A 22,001-nucleotide genomic window follows, 5' to 3' on the forward strand; every position below is an offset into this window, starting at 1 on the left:
CTCTGTGTGAATAAATTACTGCTCTGGCTGACGGTATTGCTCCTCTGGTTGTTGGTATTACTGCTCTGGGTGAAAGTATTACTTCTCTGGGTGTCGGTATTACACCTCTGGGTGTTGGTATCAGTCCTCTGGGTGTCGGTATTACTCCTCCGGCAGGCCTTATTACAGCTCTGCGTGTCCATATTACTCCCCTGTTGACAGTATTACTATCTGGATGACGGCATTACTCTGGATATCGATATTACTCTTCGGGATGTCGGTGTTACTCGTCTGGATTGCAAAATTGCTCCTCTGGGGTTTGGTATTACTCCTCTGGGTGAAGGTATTGCTCCTCTAGGTGTCGGTATTCCTCCTATGGGTGACGGCATTACTCCTCTGGGTGATGGTATTACTCCGCTGGGTGAACGTATTACTCCTCTTCTTGTCGGTATTATTCCTCTGGTTGACCGTGTTAATCCTACGGATATCGATATTACTCCTCTGGGTGAAAGTATTATACCTCTGTGTGTCGGTATTACTCCTCTGGATGACGCTATTACTCATATGGGTGTCGGTATTACTCCTCTGGATGTCGGTATCACACGTCTGGGTGATTATATTACTCCTCTGTGTGTCGGTATTACTTCTCTGGATGTCGGTCTTACTCCCCTGAGTGACTGTATTACTCCTCTAGGTTTCGGTATTACTCCTCTGGATATCGATATTATTCCCCTGTGTGACAGTATTACTCCCCTGAGTGAAGGTATTACTCCTCTGCGTGTCGGTATTATTCCTCTGGTGTGGAATTACTCATCTGGATGTCGGCATTACTCTTGTCAGTGTCGGTATTACTCATCTGCGTGGTGGTATTACTCCACTGGTTAACAGTGTTACTCCTTTGGGTGACGCTTTCACTCTTTTGGGTGACAGCATTACTCCTTTGGGTGAAAGTATTATTCCTCTGGGTGTCGGTATTACTCTCTGCATTGGTATTACTCATCTGGCTGTCGGGATTACTCTTCCGGGTGACTGTATTAATCAACTGAATGTCGGTATTGCTCCTCTGGGTCTCAGTATTGCTCACTTGCGTGTCGGTATTACTCCTCTGGGTATCGGTACTACTCTTCTGGGTTCCATTTTTACTGCTCTGGGTGACGGTATTACTCCTTTGGTGTTGGTATTACATCTCTGCATGTCGGTATTACTCCTATGCCTGTCGGTACTACTCCACTGGCTGGCGGTATTGCTGCTCTGGATGTCGGTATTATTCCTCTGGGTGTCGGTATTACTCCTCTGGATGTCGGTATTACTCCTCTTGATGAAAGTATTACTCCTCTGGATGTCGGCATTACTTATGTGGAAGTCGGTATCACATCTCCGGGTAATTATATTACACCTCTGTGTGTCGGTATTACTCCTCTGGATGCCGGTATTACTCCTCTGTGTGTCGGTATTACTCCCCTGTGTGACAGTATTACTCCCCTGAGTGAAGGTATTGCTCCTCTGCGTGTCGGTATTATTCCTCTGGTGTCGGAATTACTCATCTGGATGTCGGTATTACTCCTGTCAGTGTCGGTATTACTCATCTGCTTGGCGGTATTACTCCACTGGGTGACAGTGTTACTCCTCTGGGTGACGCTTTCAATCCTTTGGGTAACAGCATTACGCCACTGGATGAAAGTATTTTTCCTCTGGGTGCCGGTATTATTCCTCTCCGTTGGTATTATTCCTCTGGCTGTCGGGATTACTCTTCCGGGTGACTGTATTACTCAACTGAGTGTCGGTATTGCTCCTCTGGGTCTCAGTATTGCTCAGTTGCGTGTCGGTATTACTCCTCTGGGTATCGGTACTACTCTTCTGGGTTCCATTTTTACTCCTCTGGGTGACGGTATTATTCATTTGGTGTTGGTATTACTTCTCTGCATGTCGGTATTACTCCTATCCATGTCGGTACTACTCCATTGGCTGACGGTATTACTTCTCTAGATGTCGGTATTATTCCTCTGGGTGTCGGTATTACTCCTCTGGGTGTCGGTATTACTCCTCTTGGTGAAAGTATTACTCCTCTTGATGTCGGCATTACTTCTGTGGATGTCGATATTACTCCCCTGAGTGACGGTATTAGTCCTCTGGGTGTCGGTATTACTCCGCTGGATGTCGGTATTACTCCCCTGAGTGAAGGTATTACTCATCTGGGTGTCGGTACTATTCTGCTGGTGTCGGAATTACTCATCTGGATGGCGGTATTACTCCTGTCAGTGTCGGTATTACTCCTCAGCGTGACGGTATTACTCCACTGGGTGACAGTATTACTCGACTGTGTAACTCATCTGGGTGTCGGTATTTGTCCTATGGGTGTCGGTATTACTCCTATTGATGTCGATATTACTCCTCTGGGTGACAGTATTACTCGAAAGTATTACCTCTCTAGGTGACGTTATTATTCCTCTGGGTGTCGGTATTATTCGTCTGGATGTCAGTATTAAACCTCTGTGTGACAGAATTACTCCTCTGGCTGACGGTATTGCTCCTCTGGTTGTTGGTATTACTGCTCTGGGTGAAAGTATTACTTCTCTGGGTGTCAGTATTACACCTCTGGGTGTTGATATTAGTCCTCTGGGTGTCGGTATTACTCCTCCGGCAGGCATTATTACAGCTCTGCGTGTCCATATTACTCCCCATTTGATAGTATCACTATCTGGATGACGGCATTACTCTGGATATCGATATTACTCTTCTGGATTTCGGTGTTACTCGTCTGGATTGCAAAATTGCTCCTCTGGGGTTTGGTATCACTCCTCTGGGTGAAGATATTGCTCCTCTAGGTGTCGGTATTCCTCCTATGGGTGACGGCATTTCTCCTCTGGGTGATGGTATTACTCCTCTGGGTGAACGTATTACTCCTCTTGTTGTCGGTATTATTCCTCTGGTTGACCGTGTTACTCCTACGGATATCGATATTACTCCTCTGGGTGAAAGTATTACACCTCTGGGTGCCGGTATTACTCCTCTGGATGACGCTATTACTCATATGGGTGAAAGCATTACTCCTCTCGTTTTCGGTATTACTACTCTGAATGGCGGTATTACGCCTCTGGGTGTCGGTATTACTCCTCTGGATGTCGGTATCACACCTCTGGGTGATTATATTACTCCTCTGTGTGTCGGTATTACTTCGCTGGATGTCGGTCTTACTCCCCTGAGTGACGGTATTACTCCTCTAGGTTTCGGTATTACTCCTCTGGATATCGATATTATTCCCCTGTGTGACAGTATTACTCCTCTGAGTGAAGGTATTACTCCTCTGCGTGTCGGTATTATTCCTCTGGCGTGGAATTACTCATCTGGATGTCGGGAGTACTCTTGTCAGTGTCGGTATTACTCATCTGCGTGGTGGTATTACTCCACTGGTTGACAGTGTTACTCCTCTGGGTGACGCTTTCACTCTTGTGGGTGACAGCATTACTCCTCTGGGTGAAAGTATTATTCCTCTGGGTGTCGGTATTACTCCTCTGCGTTGGTATTACTCATCTGGCTGTCGGGATTACTCTTCCGGGTGACTGTATTAATCAACTGAGTGTAGGTATTGCTCCTCTGGGTCACGGTATTGCTCAGCTGAAAGTAGGTATTACTCCTCTGGGTATCGGTATTACTCTTCTCGGTTCCATTTTTACTCAACTGGGTGACGGTATTACTCCTTTGGTGTTGGTATTACTTCTCTGCATGTCGGTATTACTCCTATGCCTGTCGGTACTACTCCACTGGCTGGCGGTATTGCTGCTCTGGATGTCGGTATTATTCCTCTGGGTGTCGGTATTACTCCTCTGGATGTCGGTATTACTCCTCTTGATGGAAGTATTACTCCTCTGGATGTCGGCATTACTTCTGTGGAAGATGGTATCACATCTCCGGGTAATTATATTACACCTCTGTGTGTCGGTATTACTCCTCTGGATGCCGGTATTACTCCTCTGAGTGAAGGTATTAGTCATCTGGGTGTCGGTATTACTCATCTCGATGTCGGTAGTACTCCCTTGAGTGACAGTATTACTCATCTGGGTGTCGGTGTTATTCTGCTGGTGTCGGAATTACTCATCTGGATGGCGGTATTACTCCTCTCAGTGTCGGTATTACTCCTCTGCGTGACGGTATTACTCCACTGGGTAACATTATTACTCGACATTATATCTCCTCTGGGTGTCGGTATTAGTCCTATGGGTGTCGGTATTACTCCTATGGATGTCGATATTACTCCTCTGGGTGATATTATTACTCGAAATTATTACCCCTCTGGGTGACGTTATTATTCCTCTGGGTGTCGGTATTATTCCTCTGGATGTCGGTATTAAACCTCTGTGTGCCTCAATTACTCATCTGGCTGACGGTATTGCTCCTCTGGTTGTTGGTATTATTGCTCTGAGTGAAAGTAGTGCACCTCTGGGTGTCGGTATTACTCCTCTGGATGACGCTATTACTCATCTGTGTGAAAGCATTACTCCTCTGGTTTTCGGTATTACTATTCTGGATGATTATATTACTCCTCTGTGTGTCGGTATTACTTCTCTGGATGTCGGCCTTACTCCGCTGAGTGACGGTATTACTCCTCTAGGTTTCGGTATTACTCCTCTGGATATCGATATTACTCCCCTGTGTAACTGTATTACTCCCCTGAGTGAAGGTATTACTCCTCTGCGTGTCGGTATTATTGCTCTGGTGTCGGAATTACTCATCTGGATGTCGGTATTACTCCTGTCAGTGTCGGTATTACTCATCTGCTTGGCGCTATTACTCCACTGGGTGACAGTGTTACTCCTCTGGGTGACGCTTTCAATCCTTTGGGTGACGGCATTACGCCACTGGGTGAAAGTATTATTCCTCTGGGTGCCGGTATTAATACTCTGCGTTGGTATTACTCCTCTGGCTGTCGGGATTACTCTTCCGGGTGACTGTATTACTCAACTGAGTGTCGGTATTGCTCCTCTGGGTCTCAGTATTGCTCAGTTGCGTGTCAGTATTACTCCTCTGGGTATCGGTACTACTCTTCTGGGTTCCATTTTTACTCCTCTGGGTGACGGTATTACTCTTTTGGTGTTGGTATTACTTCTCTGCATGTCGGTATTACTCCTATGCATGTCGGTACTACTCCACTGGCTGACGGTATTACTTCTCTGGATGTCGGTATTATTCCTCTGGGTGTCGGTATTACTCCTCTGGGTGTCGGTATTACTCCTCTTGGTGAAAGTATTACTCCGTTGGATGTCGGCATTACTTCTGTGGATGTCGGTATCACATCTCTGGGTGATTATATTACTCCTCTGTGTTTCGGTATTACTCCTCTGGATGCCGGTATTACTCCCTTGAGTGACGGTATTAGTCCTCTGGGTGCCGGTATTACTCCTCTGGATATCGGTATTAATCCCCTGAGTGACGGTATTACTCATCTGGGTGTCGGTACTATTCTGCTGGTGCCGGAATTACTCATCTGGATGGCGGTATTACTCCTCTCAGTATCGGTATTACTCCTCAGCGTGACGGTATTACTCCACTGGGTGACAGTATTACTCGACTGTATAACTCATCTGGGTGTCGGTATTTGTCCTATGGGTGTCGGTATTATTCCTATTGATGTCGATATTACTCCTCTGGGTGACAGTATTTCTCGAAAGTATTACCTCTCTAGGTGACGTTATTATTCCTCTGGGTGTCGGTATTATTCATCTGGATGTCGGTATTAAACCTCTGTGTGACTGAATTACTCCTCTGGCTGACGGTATTGCTCCTCTGGTTGTTGGTATTACTTCTCTGGGTGAAAGTATTACTTCTCTGGGTGTCGGTATTACACCTCTGGGTGTTGGTATTAATCCTCTGGCAGTCGGTATTACTCCTACGGCAGGCCTTATTACAGCTCTGCGTGTCCATATTACTCCCCTGTTGATCGTATCACTATCTGGATGACGGCATTACTCTGGATATCGATATTACTCTTCTGGATTTCGGTGTTACTCGTCTGGATTGCAAAACTGCTCCTCTGGGGTTTGGTATCACTCCTCTGGGTGAAGGTATTGCTCCTCTAGGTGTCGGTATTCCTCCTATGGGTGACGGCATTACTCCTCTGGGTGATGGTATTACTCCTCTGGTTGACCGTGTTACTCCTACGGATTTCGATATTACTCCTCTGGGTGAAAGTATTACACCTCTGGGTGTCGGTATTACTCCTCTGGATGACGCTATTACTCATATGGGTGAAAGCATTACTCCACTGGTTTTCGGTATTACTACTCTGAATGGCGGTATTACGCCTCTGGGTGTCGGTATTACTCCTCTGGATGTCGGTATCACACCTCTGGGTGATTATATTACTCCTCTGTGTGTCGGTATTACTTCTCTGGATGTCGTTCTTACTCCCCTGAGTGAAGGTATTACTCCTCTAGGTTTCGGTATTACTCCTCTGGATATCGATATTATTCCCCTGTGTGACAGTATTACTCCCCTGAGTGAAGGTATTACTCCTCTGCGTGTCGGTATTATTCCTCTGGTGTCGGAATTACTCATCTGGATGTCGGTATTACTCTTGTCAGTGTAGGTATTACTCATCTGCCTGGTGGTATTACTCCACTGGTTGACAGTTTTACTCCTCTGGGTGACGCTTTCAATCTTTTGGGTGACAGCATTACTCCTCTGGGTGAAAGTATTATTCCTCTGGGTGTCGGTATTACTCCTCTACGTTGGTATTACTCCTCTGGCAGTCGGAATTACTCTTCCGGGTGACTGTATTAATCAACTGAGTGTCGGTATTGCTCCTCTGGGTCTCGGTATTGCTCAGCTGCATGTAGGTATTACTCCTCTGGGTATCGGTATTACTCTTCTCGGTTCCATTTTTACTCAACTGGGTGACGGTATTACTCCTTTCATGTTGGTATTACTTCTCTGCATGTCGGTATTACTCCTATGCCTGTCGGTACTACTCCACTGGCTGGCGGTATTGCTTCTCTGGATGTCGGTATTATTCCTCTGGGTGTCGGTATTACTCCTCTGGATGTCGATATTACTCTTCTTGATGAAAGTATTACTCCTCTGGATGTCGGCATTACTTCTGTGGAAGTCGGTATCACATCTCCGGGTAATTATATTACACCTCTGTGTGTCGGTATTACTCCTCTGGATGCCGGTATTACTCCTCTGAGTGACGGTATTAGTCCTCTGGGTGTCGCTATTACTCCTCTGGATGTCGGTATTACTCCCTTGAGTGACAGTATTACTCATCTGGGTGTCGGGATTATTCTGTCGGTGTCGGAATTACACATCTGGATGGCGGTATTACTCCTCTCAGTGTCGGTATTACTCCACTGCGTGACGGTATTACTCCACTGGGTAACATTATTACTCGACATTATAACTCCTCTGGGTGTCGGTATTAGTCCTATGGGTGTCGGTATCACACCTCTGGGTGATTATATTACTCCTCTGTGTGTCGGTATTACGTCTCTGGATGTCGGTCTTACTCCCTTGAGTGACAGTATTACTCATCTGGGTGTCGGGATTATTCTGTCGGTGTCGGAATTACACATCTGGATGGCGGTATTACTCCTCTCAGTGTCGGTATTACTCCTCTGCGTGACGGTATTACTCCACTGGGTAACATTATTACTCGACATTATAACTCCTCTGGGTGTCGGTATTAGTCCTATGCGTGTCGGTATCACACCTCTGGGTGATTATATTACTCCTCTGTGTGTCGGCATTACGTCTCTGGATGTCGGTCTTACTCCCCTGAGTGACGGTATTACTCCTCTAGGTTTCGGTATTACTCCTCTGGATATCGATATTATTCCACTGTGTGACAGTATTACTCCCCTGAGTGAAGGTATTACTCCTCTGCGTGTCGGTATTATTGCTCTGGTGTCGGAATTACTCATCTGGATGTCGGTATTACTCCTGTCAGTGTCGGTATTACTCATCTGCTTGGCGCTATTACTCCACTGGGTGACAGTGTTACTCCTCTGGGTGACGCTTTCAATCCTTTGGGTGACGGCATTACGCCACTGGTTGAAAGTATTATTCCTCTGGGTGCCGGTATTAATACTCTGCGTTGGTATTACTCCTCTGGCTGTCGGGATTACTCTTCCGGGTGACTGTATTACTCAACTGAGTGTCGGTATTGCTCCTCTGGGTCTCAGTATTGCTCAGTTGCGTGTCAGTATTACTCCTCTGGGTATCGGTACTACTCTTCTGGGTTCCATTTTTACTCCTCTGGGTGACGGTATTACACCTTTGGTGTTGGTATTACTTCTCTGCATGTTGGTATTACTCCTATGCATGTCGGTACTACTCCACTGGCTTACGGTATTACTCCTCTGGGTGTCGGTATTACTCCTCTTGGTGAAAGTATTACTCCGTTGGATGTCGGCATTACTTCTGTTGATGTCGGTATCACATCTCTGGGTGATTATATTACTCCTCTGTGTTTCGGTATTACTCCTCTGGATGCCGGTATTACTCCCTTGAGTGACGGTATTAGTCCTCTGGGTGTCGGTATTACTCCTCTGGATATCGGTATTACTCCCCTGAGTGACGGTATTACTCATCTGGGTGTCGGTACTATTCTGCTGGTGCCGGAATTACTCATCTGGATGTCGGTATTACTCCTCTCAGTATCGGTATTACTCCTCAGCGTGACGGTATTACTCCACTGGGTGACAGTATTACTCGACTGTATAACTCATCTGGGTGTCGGTATTTGTCCTATGGGTGTCGGTATTATTCCTATTGATGTCGATATTACTCCTCTGGGTGACAGTATTTCTCGAAAGTATTACCTCTCTAGGTGACGTTATTATTCCTCTGGGTGTCGGTATTATTCATCTGGATGTCGGTATTAAACCTCTGTGTGACTGAATTACTCCTCTGGCTGACGGTATTGCTCCTCTGGTTGTTGGTATTACTTCTCTGGGTGAAAGTATTACTTCTCTGGGTGTCGGTATTACACCTCTGGGTGTTGGTATTAATCCTCTGGCAGTCGGTATTACTCCTCCGGCAGGCCTTATTACAGCTCTGCGTGTCCATATTACTCCCCTGTTGATCGTATCACTATCTGGATGACGGCATTACTCTGGATATCGATATTACTCTTCTGGATTTCGGTGTTACTCGTCTGGATTGCAAAACTGCTCCTCTGGGGTTTGGTATCACTCCTCTGGGTGAAGGTATTGCTCCTCTAGGTGTCGGTATTCCTCCTATGGGTGACGGCATTACTCCTCTGGGTGATGGTATTACTCCTCTGGGTGAACGTATTACTCCTCTTGGTGTCCGTATTACTCCTCTGGTTGACCGTGTTACTCCTACGGATTTCGATATTACTCCTCTGGGTGAAAGTATTACACCTCTGGGTGTCGGTATTACTCCTCTGGATGACGCTATTACTCATATGGGTGAAAGCATTACTCCACTGGTTTTCGGTATTACTACTCTGAATGGCGGTATTACGCCTCTGGGTGTCGGTATTACTCCTCTGGATGTCGGTATCACACCTCTGGGTGATTATTTTACTCATCTGTGTGTCGGTATTACTTCTCTGGATGTCGTTCTTACTCCCCTGAGTGAAGGTATTACTCCTCTAGGTTTCGGTATTACTCCTCTGGATATCGATATTATTCCCCTGTGTGACAGTATTACTCCCCTGAGTGAAGGTATTACTCCTCTGCGTGTCGGTATTATTCCTCTGGTGTCGGAATTACTCATCTGGATGTCGGTATTACTCTTGTCAGTGTAGGTATTACTCATCTGCCTGGTGATATTACTCCACTGGTTGACAGTTTTACTCCTCTGGGTGACGCTTTCAATCTTTTGGGTGACAGCATTACTCCTCTGGGTGAAAGTATTATTCCTCTGGGTGTCGGTATTACTCCTCTGCGTTGGTATTACTCCTCTGGCAGTCGGGATTACTCTTCCGGGTGACTGTATTAATCAACTGAGTGTCGGTATTGCTCCTCTGGGTCTCGGTATTGCTCAGCTGCATGTAGGTATTACTCCTCTGGGTATCGGCATTACTCTTCTCGGTTCCATTTTTACTCAACTGGGTGACGGTATTACTCCTTTCATTTTGGTATTACTTCTCTGCATGTCGGTATTACTCCTATGCCTGTCGGTACTACTCCACTGGCTGCCGGTATTGCTTCTCTGGATGTCGGTATTATTCCTCTGGGTGTCGGTATTACTCCTCTGGATGTCGGTATTACTCTTCTTTATGAAAGTATTACTCCTCTGGATGTCGGCATTACTTCTGTGGAAGTCGATATCACATCTCCGGGTAATTATATTACACCTCTGTGTGTCGGTATTACTCCTCTGGATGCCGGTATTACTCCTCTGAGTGACGGTATTAGTCCTCTGGGTGTCGCTATTACTCCTCTGGATGTCGGTATTACTCCCTTGAGTGACAGTATTACTCATCTGGGTGTCGGGATTATTCTGTCGGTGTCGGAATTACACATCTGGATGGCGGTATTACTCCTCTCAGTGTCGGTATTACTCCTCTGCGTGACGGTATTACTCCACTGGGTAACATTATTACTCGACATTATAACTCCTCTGGGTGTCGGTATTAGTCCTATGGGTGTCGGTATCACATCTCTGGGTGATTATATTACTCCTCTGTGTGTCGGTATTACGTCTCTGGATGTCGGTCTTACTCCCCTGAGTGACGGTATTACTCCTCTAGGTTTCGGTATTACTCCTCTGGATATCGATATTATTCCACTGTGTGACAGTATTACTCCCCTGAGTGAAGGTATTACTCCTCTGCGTGTCGGTATTATTCCTCTGGTGTCGGAATTACTCATCTGGATGTCGGTATTATTCTTGTCAGTGTCGGTATTACTCATCTGCGTGGTGGTATTACTCCACTGGTTGACAGTGTTACTCCTCTGGGTGACGCTTTCACTCTTTTGGGTGACAGCATTACTCCTCTGGGTGAAAGTATTATTCCTCTGGGTGTCGGTATTTCTCCTCTGCGTTGGTATTACTCCTCTGGCTGTCGGGATTACTCTTCCGGGTGACTGTATTGATCAACTGAGTGTCGGTATTGCTCCTCTGGGTCTCGGTATTGCTCAGCTGCATGTAGGTATTACTTCTTTGGGTATCGGTATTACTCTTCTCGGTTCCATTTTTACTCAACTGGGTGACGGTATTATTCCTTTGGTGTTGGTATTACTTCTCTGCATGTCGGTATTACTCCTATGCCTGTCGGTACTACTCCATTGGCTGGCGGTATTGCTTCTCTGGATGTCGGTATTATTCCTCTGGGTGTCGGTATTACTCCTCTGGATGTCGGTATTACTCCTCTTGATGAAAGTATTGCTCCTTTGGATGTCGTCATTACTTCTGTGGAAGTCGGTATCACATCTCCGGGTAATTATATTAAACTTCTTTGTGTCGGTATTACTCCTCTGGATGCCGGTATTACTCCTCTGAGTGACGGTATTAGTCCTCTGGGTGTCGCTATTACTCCTCTGGATGTCGGTATTACTCCCTTGAGTGACAGCATTACTCATCTGGGTGTCGGTAGTATTCTGCTGGGGTCGGAATTACACATTTGGATGGCGGTATTACTCCTCTCAGTGTCGGTATTACTCGTCTGCGTGACGGTATTACTCCACTGGGTAACATTAATACTCGACATTATAACTCCTCTGGGTGTCGGTATTAGTCCTATGGGTGTCGGTATTACTCCTATGGATGTAGATATTACTCCTCTGGGTGACATTATTACTCGAAAGTATTACCCCTCTGGGTGACGTTATTATTCCTCTGGGTGTCGGTATTATTCCTCTGGATGTCGGTATTAAACCTCTGTGTGCCTCAATTACTCCTCTGGCTGACGGTATTGCTCCTCTGGTTGTTGGTATTACTGCTCTGGGTGAAAGTATTGCACCTCTGGGTGTCGGTATTACTCCTCTGGGTGACGCTATTACTCATCTGTGTGAAAGCATTACTCCTCTGGTTTTCGGTATTACTACTCTGGATGGCGGTATTACTCCTCTGGGTGTCGGTATTACTCCTCTGGATGTCGGTGTCGCACGTCTGGATGATTATATTACTCCTCTGTGTGTCGGTATTACTTCTCTGGATGTCGGCCTTACTCCCCTGAGTGACGGTATTACTCCTCTAGGTTTCGGTATTACTCCTCTGGATATCGATATTACTCCCCTGTGTGACAGTATTACTCCCCTGAGTGAAGGTATTACTCCTCTGCGTGTCGGTATTATTCCTCTGGTGTCGGTATTACTCATCTGGATGTCGGTATTACTCTTGTCAGTGTAGGTATTACTCATCTGCCTGGTGGTATTACTCCACTGGTTGACAGTTTTACTCCTCTGGGTGACGCTTTCAATCTTTTGGGTGACAGCATTACTTCTCTGGGTGAAAGTATTATTCCTCTGTGTGTCGGTATTACTCCTCTGCGTTGGTATTACTCCTCTGGCTGTCGGGATTACTCTTCCGGGTGACTGTATTAATCAACTGAGTGTCGGTATTGCTCCTCTGGGTCTCGGTATTGCTCAGCTGCATGTAGGTATTACTCCTCTGGGTATCGGTATTACTCTTCTCGGTTCCATTTTTACTCAACTGGGTGACGGTATTACTCCTTTCGTGTTGGTATTACTTCTCTGCATGTCGGTATTACTCCTATGCCTGTCGGTACTACTCCACTGGCTGGCGGTATTGCTTCTCTGGATGTCGGTATTATTCCTCTGGGTGTCGGTATTACTCCTCTGGATGTCGGTATTACTCTTCTTGATGAAAGTATTACTCCTCTGGATGTCGGCATTACTTCTGTGGAAGTCGGTATCACATCTCCGGGTAATTATATTACACCTCTGTGTGTCGGTATTACTCCTCTGGATGCCGGTATTACTCCTCTGAGTGACGGTATTATTCCTCTGGGTGTCGCTATTACTCCTCTGGATGTCGGTATTACTCCCTTGAGTTACAGTATTACTCATCTGGGTGCCGGGATTATTCTGTTGGTGTCGGAATTACACATCTGGATGGCGGTATTACTCCTCTCAGTGTCGGTATTACTCCACTGCGTGAGGGTATTACTCCACTGGGTAACATTATTACTCGACATTATAACTCCTCTGGGTGTCGGTATTAGTCCTATGGGTGTCGGTATCACACCTCTGGGTGATTATATTACTCCTCTGTGTGTCGGTATTACGTCTCTGGATGTCGGTCTTACTCCCCTGAGTGACGGTATTACTCCTCTAGGTTTCGGTATTACTCCTCTGGATATCGATATTATTCGACTGTGTGACAGTATTACTTCCCTGAGTGAAGGTATTACTCCTCTGCGTGTCGGTATTATTCCTCTGGTGTCGGAATTACTCATCTGGATGTCGGTATTACTCTTGTCAGTGTCGGTATTACTCATCTGCGTGGTGGTATTACTCCACTGGTTGACAGTGTTACTCCTCTGGGTGACGCTTTCACTCTTTTGGGTGACAGCATTACTCCTCTGTGTGAAAGTATTATTCCTATGGGTGTCGGTATTTCTCCTCTGCGTTGGTATTACTCCTCTGGCTGTCGGGATTACTCTTCCGGGTGACTGTATTGATCAACTGAGTGACGGTATTGCTCCTCTGGGTCTCGGCATTGCTCAGCTGCATGTAGGTATTACTTCTTTGGGTATCGGTATTACTCTTCTCGGTTCCATTTTTACTCAACTGGGTGACGGCATTACTGCTTTGGTGTTGGTATTACTTCTCTGCATGTCGGTATTACGCCTATGCCTGTCGGTACTATCCATTGGCTGGCGGTATTGCTTCTCTGGATGTCGGTATTATTCCTCCGGGTGTCGGTATTACTCCTCTGGATGTCGGTATTACTCCTCTTGATGAAAGTATTGCTCCTTTGGATGTCGGCATTACTTCTGTGGAAGTCGGTATCACATCTCCGGGTAATTATATTAAACCTCCTTGTGTCGGTATTACTCCTCTGGATGCCGGGATTACTCCTCTGAGTGACGGTATTAGTCCTCTTGGTGTCGCTATTACTCCTCTGGATGTCAGTATTACTCCCTTGAGTGACAGTATTACTCATCTGGGTGTCGGTAGTATTCTGCTGGGGTCGGAATTACACATTTGGATGGCGGTATTACTCCTCTCAGTGTCGGTATTACTCGTCTGCGTGACGGTATTACTCCACTGGGTAACATTAATACTCGACATTATAACTCCTCTGGGTGTCGGTATTAGTCCTATGGGTGTCGGTATTACTCCTATGGATGTAGATATTACTCCTCTGGGTGACATTATTACTCGAAAGTATTACCCCTCTGGGTGACGTTATTATTCCTCTGGGTGTCGGTATTATTCCTCTGGATGTCGGTATTAAACCTCTGTGTGCCTCAATTACTCCTCTGGCTGACGGTATTGCTCCTCTGGTTGTTGGTATTACTGCTCTGGGTGAAAGTATTGCACCTCTGGGTGTCGGTATTACTCCTCTGGATGACGCTATTACTCATCTGTGTGAAAGCATTACTCCTCTGGTTTTCGGTATTACTACTCTGGATGGCGGTATTACTCTTCTGGGTGTCGGTATTACTCCTCTGGATGTCGGTATCGCACGTCTGGATGATTATATTACTCCTCTGTGTGTCGGTATTACTTCTCTGGATGTCGGCCTTACTCCCCTGAGTGACGGTATTACTCCTATAGGTTTCGGTATTACTCCTCTGGATATCGATATTACTCCCCTGTGTGACAGTATTACTCCCCTGAGTGAAGGTATTACTCCTCTGCGTGTCGGTATTATTCCTCTGGTGTCGGAATTACTCATCTGGATGTCGGTATTACTCTTGTCAGTGTAGGTATTACTCATCTGCCTGGTGGTATTACTCCACTGGTTGACAGTTTTACTCCTCTGGGTGACGCTTTCAATCTTTTGGGTGACAGCATTACTTCTCTGGGTGAAAGTATTATTCCTCTGTGTGTCGGTATTACTCCTCTGCGTTGGTATTACTCCTCTGGCTGTCGGGATTACTCTTCCGGGTGACTGTATTAATCAACTGAGTGTCGGTATTGCTCCTCTGGGTCTCGGTATTGCTCAGCTACATGTAGGTATTACTCCTCTGGGTATCGGTATTACTCTTCTCGGTTCCATTTTTACTCAACTGGGTGACGGTATTACTCCTTTCGTGTTGGTATTACTTCTCTGCATGTCGGTATTACTCCTATGCCTGTCGGTACTACTCCACTGGCTGGCGGTATTGCTTCTCTGGATGTCGGTATTATTCCTCTGGGTGTCGGTATTACTCCTCTGGATGTCGGTATTACTCTTCTTGATGAAAGTATTACTCCTCTGGATGTCGGCATTACTTCTGTGGAAGTCGGTATCACATCTCCGGGTAATTATATTACACCTCTGTGTGTCGGTATTACTCCTCTGGATGCCGGTATTACTCCTCTGAGTGACGGTATTAGTCCTCTGGGTGTCGCTATTACTCCTCTGGATGTCGGTATTACTCCCTTGATTGACAGTATTACTCATCTGGGTGCCGGGATTATTCAGTTGGTGTCGGAATTACACATCTGGATGGCGGTATTACTCCTCTCAGTGTCGGTATTACTCCACTGCGTGACGGTATTACTCCACTGGGTAACATGATTACTCGACATTATAACTCCTCTGGGTGTCGGTATTAGTCCTATGGGTGTCGGTATCACACCTCTGGGTGATTATATTACTCCTCTGTGTGTCGGTATTACGTCTCTGGATGTCGGTCTTACTCCCCTGAGTGACGGTATTACTCCTCTAGGTTTCGGTATTACTCCTCTGGATATCGATATTATTCCACTGTGTGACAGTATTACTTCCCTGAGTGAAGGTATTACTCCTCTGCGTGTCGGTATTATTCCTCTGGTGTCGGAATTACTCATCTGGATGTCGGTATTACTCTTGTCAGTGTCGGTATTACTCATCTGCGTGGTGGTATTACTCCACTGGTTGACAGTGTTACTCCTCTGGGTGACGCTTTCACTCTTTTGGGTGACAGCATTACTCCTCTGGGTGAAAGTATTATTCCTCTGGGTGTCGGTATTTCTCCTCTGCGTTGGTATTACTCCTCTGGCTGTCGGGATTACTCTTCCGGGTGACTGTATTGATCAACTGAGTGACGGTATTGCTCCTCTGGGTCTCGGCATTGCTCAGCTGCATGTAGGTATTACTTCTTTGGGTATCGGTATTACTCTTCTCGGTTCCATTTTTACTCAACTGGGTGACGGCATTACTCCTTTGGTGTTGGTATTACTTCTCTGCATGTCGGTATTACGCCTATGCCTGTCGGTACTACTCCATTGGCTGGCGGTATTGCTTCTCTGGATGTCGGTATTATTCCTCTGGGTGTCGGTATTATTCCTCTGGATGTCGGTATTAAACCTATGTGTGCCTCAATTACTCCTCTGGCTGACGGTATTGCTCCTCTGGTTGTTGGTATTACTGCTCTGGGTGAAAGTATTGCACCTCTGGATGGCGGTATTACTCCTCTGGGTGTCGGTATTACTCCTCTGAATGTCGGTATCACACGTCTGGATGATTATATTACTCCTCTGTGTGTCGGTATTACTTCTCTGGATGTCGGCCTTACTCCCCTGAGTGACGGTATTACTCCTCTAGGTTTCGGTATTACTCCTCTGGATATCGATATTACTTCCCTGTGTGACAGTATTACTCCCCTGAGTGAAGGTATTACTCCTCTGCGTGTCGGTATTATTGCTCTTGTGTCGGAATTACGCATCTGGATGTCGGTATTACTCCTGTCAGTGTCGGTATTACTCATCTGCTTGGCGCTATTACTCCACTGGGTGACAGTGTTACTCCTCTGGGTGACGCTTTCAATCCTTTGGGTGACAGCATTACGCCACTGGGTGAACGTATTATTCCTCTGGGTGCCGGTATTAATACTCTGCGTTGGTATTACTCCTCTGGCTGTCGGGATTACTCTTCCGGGTGACTGTATTACTCAACTGAGTGTCGGTATTGCTCCTCTGGGTCTCAGTATTTCTCAGTTGCGTGTCAGTATTACTCCTCTGGGTATCGGCACTACTCTTCTGGGTTCCATTTTTACTCCTTTGGGTGACGGTATTACTCCTTTGGTGTTGGTATTACTTCTCTGCATGTCGGTATTACTCCTATGCATGTCGGTACTACTCCACTGGCTGACGGTATTACTTCTCTGGATGTCGGTATTATTCCTCTGGGTGTCGGTATTACTCCTCTGGGTGTCGGTATTACTCCTCTTGGTGAAAGTATTACTCCGTTGGATGTCGGCATTACTTCTGTGGATGTCGGTATCACATCTCTGGGTGATTATATTACTCCTCTGTGTTTCGGTATTACTCCTCTGGATGCCGGTATTACTCCCTTGAGTGACGGTATTAGTCCTCTGGGTGTCGGTATTACTCCTCTGGATATCGGTATTACTCCCCTGAGTGACGGTATTACTCATCTGGGTGTCGGTACTATTCTGCTGGTGTCGGAATTTCTCATCTGGATGGCGGTATTACTCCTCTCAGTATCGGTATTACTCCTCAGCGTGACGGTATTACTCCACTGGGTGACAGTATTACTCGACTGTATAACTCATCTGGGTGTCGGTATTTGTCCTATGGGTGTCGGTATTATTCCTATTGATGTCGATATTACTCCTCTGGGTGACAGTATTACTCGAAAGTATTACCTCTCTAGGTGACGTTATTATTCCTCTGGGTGTCGGTATTATTCGTCTGGATGTCGGTATTAAACCTCTGTGTGACTGAATTACTCCTCTGGCTGACGGTATTGCTCCTCTGGTTGTTGGTATTACTTCTCTGGGTGAAAGTATTACTTCTCTGGGTGTCGGTATTACACCTCTGGGTGTTGGTATTAATCCTCTGGCTGTCGGTATTACTCCTCCGGCAGGCCTTATTACAGCTCTGCATGTCCATATTACTCCCCTGTTGATAGTATCACTATCTGGATGACGGCATTACTCTGGATATCGATATTAATCTTCTGGATTTCGGTGTTACTCGTCTGGAATTGCAAAATAGCTCCTCTGGGGTTTGGTATCACTCCTCTGGGTGAAGGTATTACTCCTCTAGGTGTCGGTATTCCTCCTATGGGTGACGGCATTACTCCTCTGGGTGATGGTATTACTCCTCTGGGTGAACGTATTACTCCTCTTGGTGTCGGTATTACTCCTCTGGTTGACCGTGTTACTCCTACGGATTTCGATATTACTCCTCTGGGTGAAAGTATTACACCTCTGGGTGTCGGTATTACTCCTCTGGATGACGCTATTACTCATATGGGTGAAAGCATTACTCCTCTGGTTTTCGGTATTACTACTCTGAATGGCGGTATTACGCCTCTGGGTGTCGGTATTACTCCTCTGGATGTCGGTATCACACCTCTGGGTGATTATATTACTCCTCTGTGTGTCGGTATTACTTCTCTGGATGTCGGTCTTACTCCCCTGAGTGACGGTATTGCTCCTCTAGGTTTCGGTATTACTCCTCTGGATATCCATATTATTCCCCTGTGTGACAGTATTACTCCCCTGAGTGAAGGTATTACTCCTCTGCGTGTCGGTATTATTCCTCTGGTGTCGGAATTACTCATCTGGATGTCGGTATTACTCTTGTCAGTGTAGGTATTACTCATCTGCCTGGTGGTATTACTCCACTGGTTGACAGTTTTACTCCTCTGGGTGACGCTTTCAATCTTTTGGGTGACAGTATTACTTCTCTGGGTGAAAGTATTATTCCTCTGGGTGTCGGTATTAATCCTCGGCTTTGGTATTACTCCTCTGGCTGTCGGGATTACTCTTCCGGGTGACTGTATTAATCATTTGAGTGTCGGTATTGCTCCTCTGGGTCTCGGTATTGCTCAGCTGCATGTAGGTATTACTCCTATGAGTATCGGTATTACTCTTCTCGGTTCCATTTTTACTCAACTGGGTGACGGTATTACTCCTTTCGTGTTGGTATTACTTCTCTGCATGTCGGTATTACTCCTATGCCTGTCGGTACTACTCCACTGGCTGGCGGTATTGCTTCTCTGGATGTCGGTATTATTCCTCTGGGTGTCGGTATTACTCCTCTGGATGTCGGTATTACTCTTCTTGATGAAAGTATTACTCCTCTGGATGTCGGCATTACTTCTGTGGAAGTCGGTATCACATTTCCGGGTAATTATATTACACCTCTGCGTGTCGGTATTACTCCTCTGGGTGCCGGTATTACTCCTCTGAGTGATGGTATTAGTCCTCTGGGTGTCGCTATTACTCCTCTGGATGTCGGTATTACTCCCTTGAGTGACAGTATTACTCATCTGGGTGTCGGGATTATTCTGTTGGTGTCGGAATTACACATCTGGATGGCGGTATTACTCCTCTCAGTGTCGGTATTACTCCTCTGCGTGACGGTATTACTCCACTGGGTAACATTATTACTCGACATTATAACTCCTCTGGGTGTCGGTATTAGTCCTATGGGTGTCGGTATCACACCTCTGGGTGATTATATTACTCCTCTGTGTGTCGGTGTTACGTCTCTGGATGTCGGTCTTACTCCCCTGAGTGACGGTATTACTCCTCTAGGTTTCGGTATTACTCCTCTGGATATCGATATTATTCCACTGTGTGACAGTATTACTCCCCTGAGTGAAGGTATTACTCCTCTGCGTGTCGGTATTATTCCTCTGGTGTCGGAATTACTCATCTGGATGTCGGTATTACTCTTGTCAGTGTCGGTATTACTCATCTGCGTGGTGGTATTACTCCACTGGTTGACAGTGTTACTCCTCTGGGTGACGCTTTCACTCTTTTGGGTGACAGCATTACTCCTCTGGGTGAAAGTATTATTCCTCTGGGTGTCGGTATTTCTCCTCTGCGTTGGTATTACTCCTCTGGCTGTCGGGATTACTCTTCCGGGTGACTGTATTGATCAACTGAGTGTCGGTATTGCTCCTCTGGGTCTCGGTATTGCTCAGCTGCATGTAGGTATTACTTCTTTGGGTATCGGTATTACTCTTCTCGGTTCCATTTTTACTCAACTGGGTGACGGTATTACTCCTTTGGTGTTGGTATTACTTCTCTGCATGTCGGTATTACGCCTATGCCTGTCGGCACTACTCCATTGGCTGGCGGTATTGCTTCTCTGGATGTCGGTATTATTCCTCTGGGTGTCGGTATTACTCCTCTGGATGTCGGTATTACTCCTCTTGATGAAAGTATTGCTCCTTTGGATGTCGGCATTACTTCTGTGGAAGTCGGTATCACATCTCCGGGTAATTATATTAAACCTCTTTGTGTCGGTATTACTCCTCTGGATGCCGGTATTACTCATCTGAGTGACGGTATTAATCCTCTGGGTGTCGCTATTACTCCTCTGGATGTCGGTATTACTCCCTTGAGTGACAGTATTACTCATCTGGGTGTCGGTAGTATTCTGCTGGGGTCGGAATTACACATTTGGATGGCGGTATTACTCCTCTCAGTGTCGGTATTACTCGTCTGCGTGACGGTATTACTCCACTGGGTAACATTAATACTCGACATTATAACTCCTCTGGGTGTCGGTATTAGTCCTATGGGTGTCGGTATTACTCCTATGGATGTAGATATTACTCCTCTGGGTGACATTATTACTCGAAAGTATTACCCCTCTGGGTGACGTTATTATTCCTCTGGGTGTCGGTATTATTCCTCTGGATGTCGGTATTAAACCTATGTGTGCCTCAATTACTCCTCTGGCTGACGGTATTGCTCCTCTGGTTGTTGGTATTACTGCTCTGGGTGAAAGTATTGCACCTCTGGGTGTCGGTATTACTCCTCTGGATGACGCTATTACTCATCTGTGTGAAAGCATTACTCCTCTGGTTTTCGGTATTACTACTCTGGATGGCGGTATTACTCCTCTGGGTGTCGGTATTACTCCTCTGGATGTCGGTATCGCACGTCTGGATGATTATATTACTCCTCTGTGTGTCGGTATTACTTCTCTGGATGTCGGCCTTACTCCCCTGAGTGACGGTATTACTCCTCTAGGTTTCGGTATTACTCCTCTGGATATCGATATTACTCCCCTGTGTGACAGTATTACTCCCCTGAGTGAAGGTATTACTCCTCTGCGTGTCGGTATTATTCCTCTGGTGTCGGAATTACTCATCTGGATGTCGGTATTACTCTTGTCAGTGTAGGTATTACTCATCTGCCTGGTGGTATTACTCCACTGGTTGACAGTTTTACTCCTCTGGGTGACGCTTTCAATCTTTTGGGTGACAGCATTACTTCTCTGGGTGAAAGTATTATTCCTCTGGGTGTCGGTATTACTCCTCGGCTTTGGTATTACTCCTCTGGCTGTCGGGATTACTCTTCCGGGTGACTGTATTAATCATTTGAGTGTCGGTATTGCTCCTCTGGGTCTCGGTATTGCTCAGCTGCATGTAGGTATTACTCCTATGAGTATCGGTATTACTCTTCTCGGTTCCATTTTTACTCAACTGGGTGACGGTATTACTCCTTTCGTGTTGGTATTACTTCTCTGCATGTCGGTATTACTCCTATGCCTGTCGGTACTACTCCACTGGCTGGCGGTATTGCTTCTCTGGATGTCGGTATTATTCCTCTGGGTGTCGGTATTACTCCTCTGGATGTCGGTATTACTCTTCTTGATGAAAGTATTACTCCACTGGATGTCGGCATTACTTCTGTGGAAGTCGGTATCACATCTCCGGGTAATTATATTACACCTCTGCGTGTCGGTATTACTCCTCTGGGTGCCGGTATTACTCCTCTGAGTGACGGTATTAGTCCTCTGGGTGTCGCTATTACTCCTCTGGATGTCGGTATTACTCCCTTGAGTGACAGTATTACTCATCTGGGTGTCGGGATTATTCTGTTGGTGTCGGAATTACACATCTGGATGGCGGTATTACTCCTCTCAGTGTCGGTATTACTCCTCTGCGTGACGGTATTACTCCAC

Source organism: Pristiophorus japonicus, chromosome 8 (genome assembly GCF_044704955.1).
Source record: "Pristiophorus japonicus isolate sPriJap1 chromosome 8, sPriJap1.hap1, whole genome shotgun sequence".
In the NCBI taxonomy this organism is placed as follows: Eukaryota; Metazoa; Chordata; class Chondrichthyes; family Pristiophoridae; genus Pristiophorus; species Pristiophorus japonicus.